The 22,145-nt window shown below is 29.8% G+C and overlaps 1 long non-coding RNA gene across 2 annotated transcripts; it reads left to right on the top strand.

Moving 5' to 3' along the window:
• The first annotated feature begins 3,844 nt into the window (after window positions 1-3,844).
• On the top strand, window positions 3,845-5,323 carry LOC114411035. 2 transcript variants are annotated; one of them, XR_003666425.1, is made up of 4 exons: window positions 3,845-3,936; window positions 4,032-4,156; window positions 4,744-4,868; window positions 4,986-5,323. It is a non-coding gene; the product is annotated as an uncharacterized LOC114411035 (long non-coding RNA). The 2 variants fall into 2 exon arrangements; XR_003666424.1 differs by having other exon boundaries at window positions 4,744-5,323.
• The last annotated feature ends 16,822 nt before the right edge of the window (window positions 5,324-22,145 follow it).

Below are 22,145 nucleotides of genomic sequence, written 5' to 3'. Positions count from 1 at the left end.
ATCTATAAATAAATTAATGATAATGTAAGATTAATTTTGTAAAATTATTATTATTTTATATATTTATTATTTTTTCTTGGTCCAAGTAAAATAAGAACAATGATTATTTTGAGAGGAAGAAGTATTTATCATTTTCTCCATCTTTTTTCATTTTTTCATATTTCTTTCTACCTATTTATCCAAAAATAGTTGCACATTTAATATTTTTTATGAAACTTTAGTTTGACTTCTAGTCTCAAATTTAATTATTGCTCATCGATATCAATTTTTGTCATGAAACCAGGAAGCCATGTCACCAATTTATATCAATCCGATGTCATTCGCATGAGTTCAGCTTTCATTATTACATTCGTACACAATTGAATGAAAATTTAAGACAAAGCTGAGCAATTAAAACTTGTCTATCAGTTCTGAGAAGTTTAAGTTTACAAATTGATCAATTAAATTGAGTTTGTAAAATATCACAAATTTTGTTTCTTTAAAATTAAGTTTATTTATAAAATTTTATTCTCAAACATATTTTTGAAAGATAATTAAACATGATTTTAAATATATTTTTAAACTCTTCCACTTGAAATTCAAACATAGTCTAAGTAATTGTTTATGCTTTCTAGAATTTTTGTGAAAAAATAGGAGTATATAGGTTTCCTTCTGTACATATATGTTTGATTTAGAAAAGAAAGAAAATAAAAGGAAAGAAAAAGAAAACAAATAAATAGAAAGTGAGATGGTTTTTAGATTATTTGGTATGAGATAAAAAAAATGTAAGAAAAGAAAAATACAAGTTTTATTTCGTCTTCTTTTTTTTATTATGTTATTTCCTCTTTTTGTTGCATAGAAATTAGAAAGTAAAAAGAATGAATATAAAAATATAAAAAAAATCCCTAATAAAAAATAAATATAAAAATGATTATAAAATAGTATTTTTGTTATGATGGGTTACACTTGATTACTCTCTTTTTGTGCCTGCAAAGCAAACTGTCAAACAATGTAAGGAAGCCATCTTCCATTTCTTTTCTTCACTTTCTTTATGTGATCTGTACGTTGTGTTTCTGATGTTCCAAACACAATATACATGTCGTAAGTTTGAACCGAATCATTTTATTAGAATAAGTAAATTTAAGGTTTTTTTTTAAGTATTTTTAAGTTTTGAGATTTTTCTTACTTTTAATTAGAGTATCATTCCTTTTCCTAAAATTTTGAACACCATAAAACAGAACTTCAAAATTATCAAAATTTTCTTATATGTACAAGTATTTTAATATTTAAGTAATTTATCAAATAAATAAAACCAAGAAAAAAATATGTTTAAATGCTATCTAATGATTTTTTTACGAGCAAAATTTTATTAGGAGAATAAATACAGGTCTCAAACCATAAAGAAAAGTCTTACAAAATTATTTCAGAAATATAAAAAGAGACTAGTTACATCAGTCTAAAATGGTATATTCAACATTATCTTTCTTAACCTTATGTCTACAATCTAACATTTATATATCAAGTCTAAAGTATCAACATATGCATTGATATTATATTATTCGCTAGTCCGTTGTCCTCTCTCCCTTTCACCTTCTTTTAAATTTCCATATTCCACCTCTTCTAATCGAGATATATATATATATATATATATATATATATATATGATTATGTTTGGCCCAACTTTTCTACTTTCTATGAATTTTTAGACTAGTTATATTCTATTAATTTTATTTTGATGTAATCAGAAATAAAATTGTAGCATTTATTATTTTGAATTTGAATTAATTAATGTTGAATAAAATAATATTAATGGAAAATTTTCTCCTCCTAAAAGACGTTTTTATTAATCATTTTAAAAGATTTTCTTCATAAAGTGTAATTGGTATCTAATGGAAAATTGTGCGCAAATGAAATTAGTCACACGATAATATAAATTATTTTATTTTCAATTATTATTGCACATTGGCTTTGATGATTTATATCAACGAGTTTATATGAAATCCAAATCATTTTAGATTCTTACTATTTCTTATACCAAAATTTTCATTTTTATATTCCAAAATATAACTTGGAAATTGTTTTACTTTTATATACCAAATCATGTGGGGTTTTTTTTTCAAACCATTGTTTGGGTTTATTTTTGAGTTTTATATATCAAGAAATCAAAATCAATTAATGTAATTTCTACTAAATAGGGAACAATATACACTATTAAAATCAAACAAGTTACATTCTATATTACTTTTTCCCATTACTATTGAATCGACTTCATTGGCTTTACATGAAATATAAATACTTTTTGGATTTTTTTTCTTTTATGTATCCAAAATTTTGCTTTTATATACCAAAATAATGTTTGCTATTCATTCTATTTTTATATGCCAATAAATCAGAATCGATTAATAGAAACTATATAATAAAATCCATTAATATATAAATCACAAGATTTAAATATATTTTATTCTGAGATTTAAAAAATTACATAAAAAATATTAAAATTTAAAGGTAATAATTACATATAAATACATTTCACATGAAAATACATTAATATCTAAATCCTATAAATAAATATGAATAAAAAAACAACGTAAAGTTAAACAAATTTGAAAAAAAAATACATCAAGGCATATTATCATTTACTTAAAAATATACTAAATTTAAATTATAGAATAAAAATATCATAAAAGTATTAAAATTTTACATGAAATTTGCACAAAAAATATTTCACATAAATCATATTATTATCATAGATGTTTTAAATTATTACATGAAATTTGCACAAAAAAAAATTCACATAAATCATATTAATATCATAAAAAGTTTAAAATTTTTACATCAAATTAACACAAAAGTTGTTGACACAAGTAATTTAGTATTTATATTCCTTATGTTAGGTTTGAGATTTGATCTCCTACATAAACATAGAGTCACAATTGAAAGTATCAATTTATCTTAAAAGTGGACTCATTTGGTGATAGAGAGATTAGTTAATAGCCTGACAAAAAAAGACAATCTAATTTAATTTTTTAATATAATTTTTTTCTAGATTAAATTTGTTTACTTATTCTATTTACTTTTTAGTTAGAACCACTTTAAAAATTATTTTTTTAATAAAATAAATTTAATTTAAATAATAGTATTATAATAATACTCATTTTTTAGAATATAGTAGATAGGAGATAAACTGCCTTATTAATAATAATAAGATAGATAGATAATATACAAAATAGAAGATTTGTAACCAACTAAAATAATTCCATGACTGTACAATATAATAAATTGGCAATTGTATGTATTCTTATTTTAATATTTTAATGGATTGGTTGATGTGATAAAATTTTGTTTTAATGTAATTAGAAATAAAATTGTAGCATTTATTATTTTGAGTTTCAATTAACTAATTAAATTTGAATTAATTACATTTAATTAATGATTATGAAATTGTCACGTGATATTTTCACATTGAATAAAATATTCTTATATAATATATAATAAATAAATAGATAGTAGATAGATAAATGGATATACAACAAAAATGTATATAATGGAAACATATTTTCATTTTGTATTTTTTTTTACTTCCTCTTACACAGCAAAGAGCATTTCTGTTTTGTATTTTTTTTCATATCCCCTCTTATTTGCAACAGTTCTTAACAGCGGAAACATGATTAAGGTGTTTATTTTGCATAGCAGAATCATGTACCCGTAGGAGGGATATTTTTGGAATAACAAAAAAACACACCATGTTGGTTGTGAGAATAGCAACTCTCCTCAGGTGGACTGTAAGTGAGGCCCAGGCCCAGGCCCACGATTGAACTTGACCCATCAAATTACAAAAAAACCCAAGGTAGTTTTAACCATTTCTGAAAATTCTGCTTCAGAAACAGTACCGGTACTGAAGAAGAAGAAATCCCTGTGTCTGTTTCAATTGCATCGCTTTCTTCGATTCCAGCACTGGTGCGTGCATCTATATAACGTTGTTTGTTCACTCTTCTTTTTGTGTTATGGGAATTTCATATTTAATGCCAGAGAACCATAACTTGTTGTTTCAGAAACACTAGGAATTCTGGTGAGTACGCTGTTGAGGTTACGGGTGTCTCGCCAAAAGCCACGGACAAGGATGTTCCTGACTTCTTTGCTTTCTCCGGTGTCATTGAGAATGTTGAAATTATCAGATGTAAATAAGCTCTTGGGTTAAATTCAAAGTTTCCTTTCTAGAAAAATTAGAATCATATTTTGAATGGTATAATTCATAATTGTTACCTGATGATTTTGATTTTACGAAGTTTCACTGCTTAGCTCAAATTTATAGCAATCTTAATTTTAGTAGTTGATCTCGCCATAATAGTAAATCCAAATTTGGATAATTGAACTATAAATATTTTCAACAAAGTCCAGCACATTTGGTAGATGGTTGGGTTCCTTAAGCATAGTGACAGGTTCGGTTCCTTGGTTGTGTGTATGGAGAAGACTTTGTTAGGAAAGACAAAACCCACTTTAGTGATCTCTACATCTCGAGTTAGTCTTATGACTTTTGATTACATGAATACCTTGCTTTCAGCAAAGAAAAACTATAAATATTAGAGAAAATTACATTGATTGTTTGTGTGGAAGTGAATTGATTGTTTGTGTTTGGTAATGTCTGTTTTGTAGTCACACTGAAAGTACTACGGTTTTGAGATTTTACTATATGTTTGTTTGAGATATTGATTTTTGGCATAGTATATAGAATTTGGTATGATACTTGGTTATTCCTGAGTACAGGTCTGGTGATTAAGCCTGTACCGCATATGTGACATTCAAAGATGCATATGCTCAAGAAACTGCATGCTTGGTCAGTGGGTGTATTTATCTAACTTGTGTCCGAATTACTTGTTATGATGAAACAGGTGTGATCTTGTACTCTACTAGTCATTAAGTTGCCTCAGTGATAAATTCCATAGTATATGTTTGTTGTAAAATGATTGTAAACTAGTCAAAATTGAATCTGTAATCTGTTATGTTAGGGAGCCACTATTTTAGATCAAAGTGTATGAATAAGACGCTGGGGACACTACGAAGATGAATTTGGTTTTTAGAACTGGCCCTCCTATAGTCCTGAGGATGAGACTGCTTCAACTGTATGAGCCTTGTGGGTGTCAGGTGCTCTAACCAGAGCAGCTCAAGTTGCTTCTGATTTGGATACTCACAGGGATAGGCATTAAATAAAGAATTGACATAATCAAACACTGTCTTGTAGATATGTCTCCCTCTGCTAGATAGCTTTTGAAACTTCAGTTAGTAATACTGTTATACTTTTACAGTACATAAATCCTGTTTGGATAATTTTTTGCACAAATACTTATAGAAGAAAGGTAAAATGAATTGAGCTTTTCTCATAAGTTAAAATCAACGTATGCACTTAATTGTATAAAAGTTTTTTCATCTATCCTCTCTAAAAAGCTGAAGTAGATAGGTTGACTTTAGTTTATCAGAAAATCTCAATTTATTTTACTTTTTTATTTTCTTCTTGTGTAAGTATTTGTAGAGAAATTTATCTTAACAGGATCATAGTGTATGTCATCATGAATAAATCTAGCGTATGCCTACACAGGATTGAACTATGAAACCTGCGCTATTTCCACCACTGAATTATGTTCCTAACTTTTCTGTACCTCGCAGTAGTAGTCAGAAAGGGGCTGAAATCATTATGCTTTGTTAAAAGGATAGAAATTTTATACAATACCACAATCTATTATCTCAATGTGTTACTAGAGTAATTTTTTTGCGTATACTTTTTTTGTCACAAGCTATGCACAGATGGTGGATTCAGCTATTTTGACTTCAAGTGGTCCAAAGTTATAGAGATGCTTGGGAATGTGATATTTTTTTTAGAAAATGGCATGAAAAGTATTGGAATATATTGATTTTAGTTTATAAAAGTGAAGACTCTTCTTTTATAGCCTGTTTGATTCATACTTGTGCTCGATAAATGCATTATGAGGCAATCGTAGCAGAATGAAAAAAAAAATTCTCTCAACTCCTAGTCTTCTACCTTCCTAAGCTCATCTCCTTTTGTTGCCAAAAAAAAAAAAGTGCTGAAACAAATAGGCTATTAGTCCTAAGATACACTTAGATCAGTTTGGTCTTTTAATGTGACGTCAAATTAATGGAATAGTCTTTCATAGATTGTATGTGACATTGAAATGATTCTTTTCCTTCCTCAATGAATCGGTCAAATCATGAAAGCACTGTGCTTACGTTTCATTGATTTAACAGTTATTGAATTAGGATTGACCTAATAAAATTATATATATATATATATATATATATATATATATATATATATATATATATATATATATATTACACCGGTATAATTTTGACAACTATTGTATCATTTTTATAATTTGATATAGAATGTGATTTTAATTGATCCGACTGTTGAATTATATTTACACATTACAAAGATCGTTTGTGTCAAAATTGATCAACAACAAGAAGATAATCAAATGATTTATATTTTAATATATTTTGAAATGTTTATATTGCATCGATTTAAATCTATATGAACAAGGTAGCAATGATTTTGGATTAATATGAGATTTTGGATTAATATGAGATTTTGTATATATGATTTATGTGAAAACAACTTTCAATCCAACGATGAGTTTTAAGAAAATATTATCCACTTGAAAGTTATAAAATAGTGTAATAGTTATCAAAGTTACACTATTGTAATGAGTATATTCCTCTTCTCTTTCTATCTCTCTCTCATTATACACACACACACACACATATATATATGACTCTTGTGAGAATACTTTCTTACATAAAAATAATTAAACAATCATCAAATCAAGATTTGAAATAATAGACGATTAAGATTAAAATATCTAAAAATTCAAATTAAAATCTAATATAACCATCAAATCTCTAAAAGATTCACCAACAAATCATGTCTTAAAACATCTTAACTATCCCTAGTCCATGCCCGCCAGCACCATTGACATCGACAATGATAGTGACGACAACGATAACAACAACAATTATGATGATAGAAGTGATGCTAGTGACCATCATGGTGGTAGCTGCAATGGTGGTGGCAACAATGACGATGAAGGTCATGAAGGTGGAGTTGGTGGCGGTATGGTGGCTGCAACGATATTCATAGTGGTGGCAATAACAATCATGATGGTAGTGATGGATTAATTGAGATATTTTAGAAAGTGATAATTGAGATCTTTATAAATTTATTTGTTGTTTGGTTAATCTTTTAGAAATTCAATAATATATTAGATTTTAATTTGAAATCTTATAATCTCAACCTTTTATTATTTTTAATATTAATTCGATGATTGTTATTAGTTATTCTCATATTCTCACATAAGACAATATTCTCATAGAAGTTGTACTCTATATATACATATATATAGAAAGAGAAAAAAAATAAATTACATCTATATAACTTTTGGTCAAATTGATCATCTTGATCCAATGTTAATAACAATGAAAAAAATAGAAAGTTTTGTTAAAGAAAAATAATTTTTTTATTATTTTAATGTTTATACACTAATAGTGTAAAATAAAATAAACTTATGGTATATAATCGGTTGTGATTGAGATAATTGTATAAAAAAATGTACACTCTCAATATATAACTTTTTTCTCATTTTGTAATGTTAATGGAAATTATTTATTATATTGAAACTTTTTTTCTTCTTAACATATGAACAGGTACATAAAATAGAAAAATGGTTTTACATATTTTTTTTAGTTTTGAGTACCTTAATAATGTTACGAAACTCGTCCAATATATTGCAAGGCTTTTTTTGCTGTGTCAACATCTACGATCCTTGTGAAGATATATCTGTCACGCATATTGGTTGAGATTTTGTCTTCTTTCTCTATTTTTTATTTTTACAATGATGGCAATGAAGACTAAATATAAATTTTCATGCATTTATTTTAACTCTTATCACTATCATAATGGATTAGTTGGAATACGTCTCTTAAAACAGCAACTTTTTTTCTTCATTTCTTCTTATTTTTATATTCAAATTTGTTTCACCTTGTGGTATTTACACGGATCGAGCTTGTTGCATTGGCCAATAGAACCTGTTGACTGAGCCAATTACTAACAATGTGAAGTATGGAAGATTTGTTAATACACAGACTGGCGCATCCGACATTCAAATTAATACTCATTTATTTTTCCTACCCGTTTGTGAAAGTTGTAGACTGCATTTGCATGTAGCAGAAGATACTAAGCTTATAAAACTGAAGAGTTTAGGTATATTCATAAGAGTTTTATAGATTCGACTTGTGGACTCAACTCATAAATAAATCTGTAAGAGTTTACTACATATAAAAATAATCATAAAATATGCATCAATAACATACTAATTAAATATTTCAACAATATAATAAAGTAAAATAATAAATCATAAAATTCAGACTATTTAAATAACAAAATCTAGTAATAATACATTATTACTAGATAATAATTTGTAGATGTTATAGTAGTGGTAGATCATTCTCATTAAGAGTTTGATATTATTAAAGGTAATAATTTTGTATTTGAGAATAATACACTAAATGAAGATATGTTGAATGCTAAACAGACAAAAAATAATAAAAAATGACTTACATTTTGGTTTAATTTTTTTAACTTGTTAACTCGTTGATTCGGTGGTAAACTCGAGAGTCTACCGAATTCACTTTAGAATTTATAAAATTTGTTCAAAGTTTACTAAAAATAGAGTTTACTCAAGAATCAACTCTTAAAGAACAAGTAAACTCGTAAGAGTGAGTAAATTAATTCGAGAGTTTGATAACCATAAATCATACAATTTGTAATTATAGTATGATATAGTAATTATAGCTCATCAATTCAGTGAGTTAACATCGTGGTTTTAATATATTTGATAATGGCAAAATTCTGATTTATATATGATGTTATCCAACTTGCCACATGCAGCATAGTACGATCAGCCCCGACAAGTTGACATCACTTTACATTTTATTGTTTAGGAAAATGTTCTGTGAATTAAAAGGGGAATTTTTTAGGAAATTAAAAGGGGATAAGTTGTCTTCTTATATATATTTTGGAATATATTTTTGAAGTATGTATAAAAACACATAAAAAATAGAGATAATCATATACAATAGTATACCCTGTAGTATTAATAATTTTTCATTATTAATTCAAAGAATGAAATTATATCTGTTCCACTTTACAATCAATTTCCTATGTTTTTTATTTTTAATTAAATCATTTATGTTTTTTCAACATTAGTAAATGAGATTGTAAGGTGTAACAATAAAACAGTGTAAAAATAATTTTTTTGTTTTATGATATATGGAAAATGCTGTGTTCTTTAGTTGGGTTGTGAGTGGGCAGCAAATATATAAATATACCCAATAACGAATATATAGAATGTTACTTTATCATTAATATAAATATAAGAATATATATATATATTCGTTTAAAATTATGATTTAAAAAAATAATTTAAGATTAAGAATACCAAGTATATGAATAAAGATAAAACGATGATACTTTGAGATGGTTGATAGAAAAAGTTTAGAGCAAAATTATTTTTAATCAGGTGATTTTTTCTATGGAATAAACTATCCTTTAAATTGATTTTGGGATTAATTTTTGGTCTAAAGTTTAATCATGCCTTAAAGTTGTTCTCGTCCTTCTCAAGGATGTATTTTGGCTAGAACAAATTATTTTCCTTGGATTTGTCCCATGGTCAATTCTCCCCCGGGCCCACCTTTCCTTGATTTTTCTTAAATTAGTATTTTTTTAATTATAAATAATATTTTTACATATTAAAAAACAGAAAATATATAAACATTATTTTGTAATACTCTAAAAATGAGATAAATATATATTTAATGATACGTAGGTAGCACTAATTAAGCAGAAAGATTGCAATCTCCGAGCTTGTCTGGCGTTGATGCAGGCATGGCATATGTTATGCTTATATAGTTGCCTGTTATCTATCCAACTATAATAGGTGGCTGGTCAATTCCATCATCACTTTTGTTTTTGCTGCTAGGAATTGGTTAATCACCTTTATATATACATACATCAAAAACGTTAATAGTATACAAAAGCAAAAAGGAGCTTGTTCATTTCACACATGTCTATCTAGTTGGTTAAATCTGGCCCTTTATGTGTAACCAGAGATTCTTAAAAAGTAGCCAGCATCAAAAGCTTTCATCGATCTTAGTGTTTCATTAAGCTGCTTTTGCCTCTCTAATTAATAATAACTTTTCAATAGACAAAGCCTTCAATCAATCTAACTAATTGTTTCAAATTAATTATCACAAGTTCACAACTGTTCTCATGGAACGTAAACGTTCTGAAAATCTAAGGTAAATAATTGTTTGTTTGAGTTTTTTGGTACAGTAGGAAAATGAAAATTGAGTTTGATTTATTTAGTTTATTTATTTATTATTTAATTGTTATTCCGTTTATAAAATATATTTTCAAAGTTTTTAAGTTTATTAATTTAATATTATAGACATTCTCATATAAAATATACGCGCATTATTTATGTGTTTTTAAAAGTTTGAATTTGACTTATTTATATAATCAAACTTAAAGTCAAGTTTGAACTTATTTGCTTATTAAACTTATTGAGATTTTATTTTGATTTATCTTTATATGTTTTAGGATTGTATAATTATATCATATTTGGCTACTTTGCTTAGGATCTATATAGTTCTCAAATATTCTTTTTCCTTCCTTAGAGTTAATGTATTGTCTAGTATCCTAATTAATTACTACCAAAACTGTAGCTTACATAATTTGTTTGATAGTAGAGAATGAATATACTTTCTATTTATATACATATATATTTTAAGTTGACACCAGAAGCTAACTCCTCTATTTATATTTCTAAGTTTGATTGTCTAGTATTTCTAATTACTGCACCCCAATTGTACCTCACATTTTTTCTTTCATAGTAGAGAATGTATATATGTTTCTATTTATACCAATGCTAGTTAAACCCCTCTAAATCTTAAATCCTTTTAAACTACAAAACTGGAGGAAATGAATCTCTCTCTCTCATTAAAAAGTAAGCATCATTCCTAACCAAATTTGTTCCCATTATTGTTCAATTTGAGGATGTATTCAATGCTGGCATGATTCTCATTGAACCAAACTATGACATTTGGTTGTAGTTAATGTAGATGCATATTGTCTTGAGAAAACAAAAATTCGTGCTTGTTAATTTGTGTAACCGTTACAAATTAATGTTGGTAGCAAATGGAGGTTTGCCAAAATATCATCATCCTTTCTTTTGTGTCAGTTTGTGTTAGACTATTTGATTTAGTCTCGAAATTCGTACAATTTTGGTAGAAAGCATTGAAATGCTATTAAAATAATCTCCTTCAACATATTAAAGAGTATTGGGATTTCTGAATAAAGATCATTTTCTACTATTAATCGATGAGATAATTATAGCTTATACAAGAGTTCTATGAACCAATTCAAGAATAACAAAATAACGAACTAGTTAATAATGGACTAGCCAAAATCCTAATGGACTAATTAAAGATTAATAAAACTTAATAGACTAACAAATTGGTACAGCAATAATGAATCAATAAAATAGCATAAAAATATGTCCTAACACCCCCTCCCCTCAAGTTGGAGAGTGGATGGTTAACACTCCCAGCTTGGACATCAAGTTCTGAAAAGTGGTTGTTTCCAAAGGCTTAGTGAAGAAGTCAACAATTTGGCTTGCAGCTTCTCGCGGACAATGTGACAATCAATGTTGATGTGCTTGGTGTGCTCATGAAAACTAGGACTAGAAGCAATATGCCTTGTGGACTTGCTATCACAATAGAGAAGAGCAGAGTGATATCGGGAACATAAAGATTTTGTAGCAACAAAGTTAGCCATTGAAGCTCACAAGTGGTGGAGGCCAAGGTACGATATTCAGCTTCAGAAGAGGAATGAGAAATTGTAATATGTTTTTTTGATCTCCAGGAGATTAAGGATGATCCAAGAAAAATGCAGTATCCAGTAATAGACCAACGAGTAGTGGGGCAGGTTGCCCAATCCGAGTCACTAAAAGCCTTCAATTGTAAGTCAAAATCTGTTGGGAAGAAAAGACCTTGAGCGGGACAACCTTTAATATATTGAAGGACACGAGCAGCGGCATCAAAATGAGGTTGCCTAGGCGACTACATGAATTGGCTAAGATGTTGAACAACAAACAAAATATCGGGTCTGGTCGTGGTCAAATACAATAAACGTCCAATAAGTCTTCTGTAGGCAATTTGGTCATAGGGAGGAGCAGTATCATCATATAGCAGTTTGTTCCCTTTGATCATAGGAGTAGAGCATGGTTTAGAAGCAAGCATTCCTGATTCAGAAAGAATATCAAGTGCATATTTCCATTGGCATATATGAATGCCTTTACTGGTTCGAGATACTTCAAGACCTAAGAAATACTTGAGTTTGCCAAGATCTTTGATGCAAAGCTTGTGATGTAGAAGCTGTTTGACAGAGGTTATCTCAGAAGGTGAATTTCCAGTGAGAATGACATCATCAACGTACACAAGAAGGGTTGTGAAAGAGGAACCATGTTGCTTGGTGAAGAGAGAGTGATCAAAAGGGGAAGGAGAGAAACCAATTGAAACAAGGAAGCTGGACAGCTTGGCAAACCATTGACGGCTGGCTTGCTTAAGACCATAGAGAGACTTGGTGAGACGACACACTTGATTTGGGGTAGCTGGAACAAGACCCAGTGGTAACTCCATATATACCTCTTCATGAAGATCGCCATGTAAGAAGGCATTATCAACGTCCAATTGCTGTAAATCCCAATTTTTAACAGCTACAAAAGCAAGCAATAACCGAACTGTAGTTAACTTGGCCACAGGGCTGAAAGTATTCAAAAAATCTACTCCTTCTTGTTGAGTGTAACCCTTGGCGACCAATCGAGCCTTATGTCTCTCAATTGAACCATCAACATGATGTTTGATCTTATAGACCCACCTACAACCAATAGGGACTTTGCCTCTCGGCAACTTAGTGAGATACCAAGTATTATTTGCTTCAAGTGCATGTAATTCACTTTCCATAGCTTGTATCCATTCCTTAGACTTAATGGCTTGGTTATATGTCTTTGGTTCATTTGTGGTGGAGATGACAAGAGTATATTTAAGGTGCGAAGGAGAAATAGAATGAAAAGACAAAACTTAAGACAAAAGATATAGAGTATGACCTAGTGGTGAGGATTCACCATTACCTGTTGATTGAGTGAATTGACAATGAAAGTCTTTCAAATACTCAGGGGCTTTTCTGATCCTGGAAGATCTTCTAGTGGCAGGAGCAGCTTCGGGCAAAACAGGTTGAGATGCAGATAAAATGGGAATATGTGTAGGGTTATTAGAATTATTGAGGGGATTAAGAGATTCAGGTGCAGGTTGGGAATGTGAAGGGAGTGGGTCAAGAAGAAAGTTAAAGAAATCTGAAGCAATTGGGGAAGTAGAAACTGATGTGGGATGAGTGGCAACATTTATAGAATAAGGGAAAACATGTTCATAAAACATAACATTCCTAGAAAAAGATATTTATCTAGTATGCAAATCAAAAACTATGTACCCTTTGGTTCCAAACTTGAAACCAAGAAATATACACTTCTTAGCTCTCGGATCAAGTTTGGATCTATTCTGCTCTAAAGTTGATGCATAGCATAAAGACCCAAAAATTTTTAAATCAAGAAGTGTAGGCGGCTTCTCATATAACATTTCAAAAGGAGACCTTTGTTTAAGAACAGGTGAAGGTAATCTATTTATTAAGTGAACAGCATGTGTAACAGCATAGGACCAAAATATTTTGAGCAAATGTGATTAAAAAAGAAGACTTTAAGTTACATTTAAAATATGAACATGTTTTCTCTCCACAACTGAATTTTGTTGTGGTGTGGCAACACATGAAGTATGATGTAAAATACCATATTTGTTATAGAGTTCAGGATAGACAAATTCAGCACCATTGTCTGATCTAATAGTCTTAACAATAACATTAAATTGATTACGAACAAAGATGATAAAGTTTTCAATGAGGTTTCTAGTTTCAAATTTTAATTTCATGAGGAACAACCAAGTGTGCCTTGTAAAATCATCTACCACAGTAAGAAAATATTTGTGTCCATGCAAAGAGGGGGTAGCAAGGGGTCCCCAAATATCCATGTGAACTAATTCAAAAGGCTTGTGTGTAGCAGTAACACTAAAAGAAAAAGGAAGCTTGCTTTGTTTTGCTAAATGGCATGTATCACAAACACTATTTTTATTTATTTTGACATAAGGAAAGTTGGTACATACTTGATCAAGAACTTTATTAGATGGATGGCCTAATCGTAAGTGCCAAATATCACTCACATAATTTAAGCTATTTGTATATACAAAATCAGTTTTAGTATTGAGGCAACAAGTAATAGCAAGAATCGCTAGTGCTCTTAAGTAATAATCCTTTATTCAATTCAGCATGCCCAATCATCTTCAATGAAGGCATGTCTTGTATATCACAATAAGATTGATAAAAAGTGAGCTTGCAATTCAAAGTACAAACAAGTTAGGGGATAGAGACTATGTTGAAAGTAAAGTCAGGAATATATAAAACATTATATAGCCACAGGTTTTTAGAAAGTTGTACATAACCAAAATATTTAGCAGTGACAGTAATTCCATTTGGAAGATTGACATGTATAGGTTTAATAGCATGAAAAGTGACAAGAAAGGAAGAATCATGTGTAACATGATCAGTGGCACCACTATCAAGAATCCAAGTAGCAAATTTTGAAAGAAATCTACCCGAAAGGCAATTTTGTTGTTGTGAAGAAGATTCATCAACATTCCCTGAAGTGATCTGACTTACTAAGTGAGTTGATTTAGTGTAGGACTGCTGCAACATAGTGAGCAACTGGTGTAGTTGTTCAGGTTTGAACTGAACTCCCGGAGAGGTGACAGTTCCACCTTGTGAACCTTGAAGAGAATTATAAATTTCATACTAACTTTGTTCTCCCTCGGGTGCCACAAAATTATTAATTGCAGAGTTGTTTCTTGGTTTGAAACCCAAATGAAAACTATGCTTTGAGTAGCATTGGTCAACTGTGTGGCCAAATTTATTGCAATATGTGCACTATTTGCTTGTATAGTTGTGCCCTCTTCCTCTTCCAACATTTCCATCTCCTCTGCCCAAGATTCCATTACCTCTTCCTCTACCAAGGCTGCTACCCCCTCTCCCTTGTGGCCTTCAATTCCCTTGATTATTCTGCTGATTTGAGGAGGTAAAAAAACCTTTGAGTCACTAGTTCCATTTCCTTGCAGTTGTCCTTCTTATTGCAAGACTAAGACATAAGCCTTGTTGATGGATGGGAGAGGATCCATCATCAAAATATTTGATTTCACAGTACCATAAACTTCTCCTAAACCTTTCAAGAAGCATATCACCTGTTCAATTTCCTGTTTCTTTTGGATTGATTTAATCAAATCACAGGTACATTTGACTGTACATGAACAATCCGGAGCAGGACTCAGCATATCCAACTCATCCCACAAAATCTTTAATTTTGTAAAGAAAACAGTGACACTTTTCTCTCCCTGCTTGATGGAGTGTATTTCTTGAAGCAAATCATAAACTCTAAAATAATTTCCTTTTGTAAATCTTTCTTTGAGCTCATCCCATAGCATCTTGGCATTATCTATATAAATTGTACTTTGTGCAATCCGAGGGGAAAGGGATCGAGTGATCCAGGAGACTACCATAATGTTGCATCTCTGTCATGCTTTATAATTTGCATCTTCCTTTTTTGGCATTGGCAATGTACCATCAACGAATTCTAGTTTGTTTTTTGACCATAAAGTTCTAAACATACCTCTGCTCCATGTGTGATAATTGTTGGCATTTAGAGGAGGAGAAACAAGGACCATTCTTGGACTTTCTCTAGGATGGAGGTAGTAGGGACTCGATATATTCTAAGTTTCATCTCCCTAAGAAGTGGTCTTTGTATGTGTTTCTTCCTCCATGACAAGAATCTTGAATAAGAAATGAGTTAAATTTGGTGCGAAGACAGTATCACGAATGAGGAAAATAAATAATTTTATCGCTTTTACCAAATCAAAGAGCGGAAGCCAAGCGGGTCTTAACCCGCTCTGATACCATATTGGGATTTTTGAATAAAGACCTTTTTATGCTATTAATCAGTGAGACAATTACAACTTATATAGGAGTTCTATGAACCAACTCAAGAATAAAAACAAGAATAACAAAATAACGAACTAGCTAATAACGGACTAGTCAAAGTCCTAATTGACTAATTAAAGACTAATAAAACTTAATAGACTAACAAACTGGTACAACAATAATGAATCAATAAAATAACATAAAAATATGTCCTAACAAAGAGTGTTGCATTATGGTTTGTAGGATAAGAATTTATTGTTAAAGTATGTATATTCAGATTTTGCATATGATCTTAATAAAGAAAATTCATTGCATGCTATGTATTCACAATTGCAAGAGGAATGAAAAGTTGGTTATCCATACTACAAACTATTAAAGCTCTTTCTACTATAAAAGCTTACTACATAGCAAGTATATGAGCATATATGCAAGAAAGCTATTTGAATTCAAAAGTTAATATTAATGAAATAATTTGAGCAAAAGATGTAGAAAATTTATGTGTATTGTGAAAGACAGAGTGTTTTGCACATCACATGTAAGTTTTCAACACCGTACCACTTTATCAAAGAAATAATAGAGAAAAAAATGCATGGACATACAGACGATTCACATAAAAAACAACCTACACATGATGTAAACCCTCCTATGATCTATCAAAAATAGAAGTATCATAGGACAAGTGAGGTGGAATATTTTTTTAAGAGCTCACAAAATGACTATATGTGGAAGATTGTGCATGAGAAAATTTCATTTTTTTTGTGTGTGAAAAAAGTAAAAAAAAAAATTGAACATTTTTTCCTATTGTTTATATGTATACAAGTTGACTAAGCATTGGTGGTGGAGAGCAAATGTCTTCAATTGCATTCCAATGAAATAAATGATGAAGCTAAAAAATTTCTGTTTTCACATAATTTTGAGTATTCCCAACGATCGTATCATTCCAACATCGAAGAGAAAAATATTTAAAAAGATTATATTTTTTGTGAGATTCTCTCATTGAGTATAAAAGATCGTCCAATCAAGGCATACTCAAACGTGAATGCTTAAGCATTCACATCTAAAGGTTTAGTGTTGGTGAGCAATAGACCGTCCGACTGAGAATATTGGACAGACCATATATAGTGAGACAATTGAACCTCTAATATTTGGATTCGGACTTTTGCTCCAATGACATTCCACAAATAAAAGTAACACTCTTAGTTTACATGCACTCTAAGATATTTGGTTAACGACTCTAAAGCCTTTAGCTTTGAGGCCTCTGGGATCCGATGTGAACAACATATATTTCTCATATTTTAAAAAGAAGATATAATTGATCTCTCCTTATACTTAAATAGATATAATTTTCTAATATTTAATAAAAATATTTTCTACTCTTACTCATGATATTCTTTTTTCTTATCTATAGAGAAGTTTCCACATTAAATATCTTATTTGATCTTATTTCTCAACTTTAATAAAATATCATGTCATTTTGATACCCGACAGTTATGGTATTAAGAGATAGTATATATCAAAGAGTTCTAATGTTTTGCATCAAGTTTTGATCTGAAATTTAGCTATGGCACTGGGCATATCTCTTTTAGTTGTCTAAACGAGTATTTTATATAATTTGGAAAAGCTAGATGTTTCTAGTTTTCATTGTATGATTTGTAAAGATGCAAAAAATGCTTACTAGCTCCTTCTCCTCTTTCATTCATTTTTTCCCCTTTCTAGGTTCTATTAGACATGGCAATGGAGCGGGACGGGGACGAGTATTGTTTCTCCAATCTCCAAACCCGACTTCCCAACATGTTCCTATACCCAATATTTGATGAGTTAAAATTTATTATCTCATCCCGTATCTGTTGGGTATCGGATATCCCCGACCTCGTCCAGTACCCAATTCAAATTAGAAAAATAATTTTTTTTGGTAAAGAAAATATTAAAAATTTGATTTTAAAAAAATAAATTGATTGTTAAACATTTATTTTTAACTACTTATATATCAATAAATTTATTATAACGCATGTGTCTACAAAAATTCTTAAAAAAAATATTACATTATGTAAAAATTCTAAAATAAAATTAACTAGTAATAAAAATTCTAAGCCTTTTGACTAAATTATGTAAAAATTCTAAAAATTTTAAGTGGCGGGGCGGGTTCGGATTAAGGGTCGGGGCGAATATAATAATCTCATACCCGTACCCGTATACAACTTTTGGTTATCGGGGAAAATCCGAACCCATATCCGTCAGGATGAATTCAGACGGATACCCATGAATATGAATTTTTTTACCATATCTAGTTTCTACCCTAGTATTTGCCTTTAGATTTATTTAATTTTTTTTTACCTCCTTTTGGTAAAGCCCTCGAACTTCTTTATCTATCAAATGGATGGCATTTTCAAAATGGAGCCAATCCACCAAGTGTCCTCCGGAATGGACGGTTCGGATGTACGGTCCATCTGTTTCCGTCAGAAAGTAAAAAAAATAAAAATTGGCCACTAGGATACATTAAAAATTTAAAATAAAAACGAACATAAGTGAACTAGTAGTTGACGAATCACCATCAAAGCATATCTCCACGAATAGTCCCAAAATTCAGAAATTGAAAATTTGGACAAAGGAACAGCACTATGGTTGTTATTATTATTTTTTATTATTTTAAGAAATGGAAGCACTCATTAGAAAGAGAAATATGTCAAGCAAAGGTAGCACATGGAAATTGAGTAAGCTGAACTCACCAAAAGCATAAGAGCATGTGGATGGGAAGATTCATTAGCTATATAGTTTTCCCACCTAATTAAAATTTCGTTTTATTATTGATATTTCCTATTTTTAGTTATTTAACTGAATTGCAAAATTGAGGAAAGAAGAGGATTGAGAGAAATTAAGAAAGAAAGTCCAAGGAACATGCACCCACCCTATGCCAATGGGCCACCCTTTCAGCTTCCAACTAATAAAGGCATGTTAAGTTTCGAGAGTTGCTTATCTTTGGCTAAATATTAAAACAATATTTATATGGGGTCCATTAATGTCCTATTATAACCGATACTTAGATTAGTGGGATCCTTTTGTTCCTTTTCTCAAGACCAGATTGATTCGATTTTTTTTTCATGAAATAAGAATGCTCTTCATTTTCCTCTGCCCATACTTATAAAGCCAAACTTTGAGCAAGCACTAAATGGTCATACCCATGCACAATTTATCCAAACTCCACAACCATGTCCATGTATGCATTTGCTCTAGTGGGAAGAAATTAACTAGCAACGTGTAATCCAAACACATCTTGCCAAAAAAATCCAAACACATCCCATTTTTTCGATTTTTCTATTAGTTTAACTCTAATTATTGCTTCATAAATTATTGTGGAATTTCCTTTCAACTGAAATTCTCACTCATTCGTGTTTTGACTTTGACTGCAAACAACCTCAAGTAATTTTGAATATCTATAAGATTGGTAGGAATGCTCATAAGATAAGACAAATTTATTTTTATCTCTATCTCACCTAAAATTTTAATATGATTATTTAAATATATAAAAACTAATAAAATATCTCACATTATGTACAAGTATTAAGTTTATAATTTAACTCACTCGACTTATAATTAGTGGTGGGGTGTTGGGGTAGACTGGATGAAGTTATAAGTTCAAGCCTTAGTGTGATTATGGTAAAAAAAAAATTATAATTTATAATTTTGGGTATTATTACAATTTTTTTAATGTATTTATCTATTATTTTTTATTTTTAAATTATATGTTAGTAAATATGATTTTGAATATTACAAAAAAAATATACAAATTAAATTATAGATATATATATATATATATATATATATATATATGTATTAAAATAATTATCTTTATAAATGCATTATCCATTCTAATTATACAAAACTTCCTTTGAAAATATTAGATTTATAATTGTATTTGAATTTGTATATAACTAATTACACAAATATTAGCCTTTTGTGCTTTCCTTCGTTGTTGCAGCGTACCAAACGATGGGTATTGGGTAGTAGAAAATACTAGTTTTATTTCCTTCTCATTCTTTTGTTTCAAATATGACGTGTACAAGTCTAACCTATTTTTTATTGATTGATAATATAATTTTTTTTAGCTTGACAATACATAAAAATTAATTAAGCTCTTAGTAATTATTTAAAATCTATAACTTGATCTCCTTTTCAAAATAGTAGTAGTTATATATATCAAGCTGGAGGAGTCATGCACGAGTACACACAATGATAGACTACTTATATGAATTTAATACTTGTTGATAAATTGTAGTAGTACTGTAGAACCACTGGACAAGGAGATGAAACTTATGAACACGGTCCATTCTTACCTTGAGAATATTGTGAAACTGCAGACTACTGATGTAACACTAAATTTGTGTAAGGTTATCATAATAGTTTTGAATTTACTCGATTCAATTAAATATCTAATATAGTACGTATTTCAATATAGGTAATTCAAAAACATAAACAATAAATCCGTGGAAGCTAAGGGAGCATGATTAGAAATGGCAAGACACAAAACGATTGATCAGAAGGAAGGTGTCGTAGACCAAGGGGCCAAACGCGCATTAGTCCTTGTCTAATTGCATGTAAATCCTCCAGAAGGACGTAATGGGTAGGGAAAAATCCCATGAAACTCAACACCAAAGTGTCATGCTGATCATGAACAAGGCCAACAAGCCTTCCTTAGCTTCCAATATTTAGGTTTTGGGTTCCACCTCCAGTCAGTGTTGATCTTTTGCCGTACTTGCATGAGGGCATGCACCTTCACCCAACCAGGCACACCTTCAAGATAACCTCGGCTGGGAGTGTGCTAAAATTGGATTTTTTTTTTAAAAAAAATATTGAACAGATCCATTTTCGATCCACTTTATAATAGTGGTTCAGTTAACCACCGAATCGCTTTTGTAAAGTAAATTGATTCAATGGTATTAAAAAAAGGTTCAGTTTTACTTTAAGAATTCCGTTTAATATATATTCAGCTATCCATTTTTTATATAAATAGATTTTTTTATGCAACAAAATCAAACTGAACTAAATTTCTGTTTAAAATGGTTTGATTAATCCAACCGTTCTCATAAAATGATTCAATTTAACTTTTTCTTTGAAACATTTTGACTTTATCAAAATGCTTCAATTCAATTTTACATCAGATTTGTTTAGTTTTTTGACACAACCTTAATGTCCTCGGACATATCACTGAGCTGTGTACATATAAATGCAAAATGAGCCTTTTGGTGTAAGGATCGATACTCACTAATACGAAAAACACTTTCAACGTCGGTTAATTTGTGCATTGTGCATTATATATAATTGGTTATTAATTATTGTCATAGAAGATCAGAAAGTTTACACTTTCTACAATAATTTTACAGAAAACTATCTTAAAAAAAATACAATTTTAAAATGTTTTTTAGTTAAAAATTGTTTTAAAAGGATATTTATTACTTATTCCAAATGGCACCAACATGCATCATTTCTTATAAGTTTCCACTAATAGTAAAATAAAATATGTGTTCAATACACGGTGTCACCTCATATTTTCTTGCATGTTTTCCTCGTCTATTTGAAAATTATGCTATAAGTAATTTTACCCAACAACTGTAGCAGTAGTAATTTTTAAGATATAGTTGTAGTTTGACAAGGAACAAATTACAATTAATAGGCTTTGTGGGTTGCATGATTTGCCAACTATATGCATGGTTACATAGAATATCATTTTCAAGGATGACAACGCAAATGCTACGTTTGACTCAATAAAACTTTGATATTGACCATGGTCAACTACCAAGGAAAGGACTTTTTTCTTTTTGTTGTTATGAATGATTACAGACCCTATACTTTGTTTAAGAGCTTTATAGGACATATGAATGTATATGGGTAGGAATGCTTCTTGTACCTTTGATTAGATAAAATACATACTTTTTTCAGTTTTATTAATAAGATTCAATTATATAATTTATCA

Source organism: Glycine soja, chromosome 1, assembly GCF_004193775.1.
Source record: "Glycine soja cultivar W05 chromosome 1, ASM419377v2, whole genome shotgun sequence".
Lineage (NCBI taxonomy): Eukaryota > Viridiplantae > Streptophyta > Magnoliopsida > Fabales > Fabaceae > Glycine > Glycine soja.
Note: the sequence above shows the minus strand (reverse complement) of the source record. Positions and strands in the feature narration are given on the sequence as shown.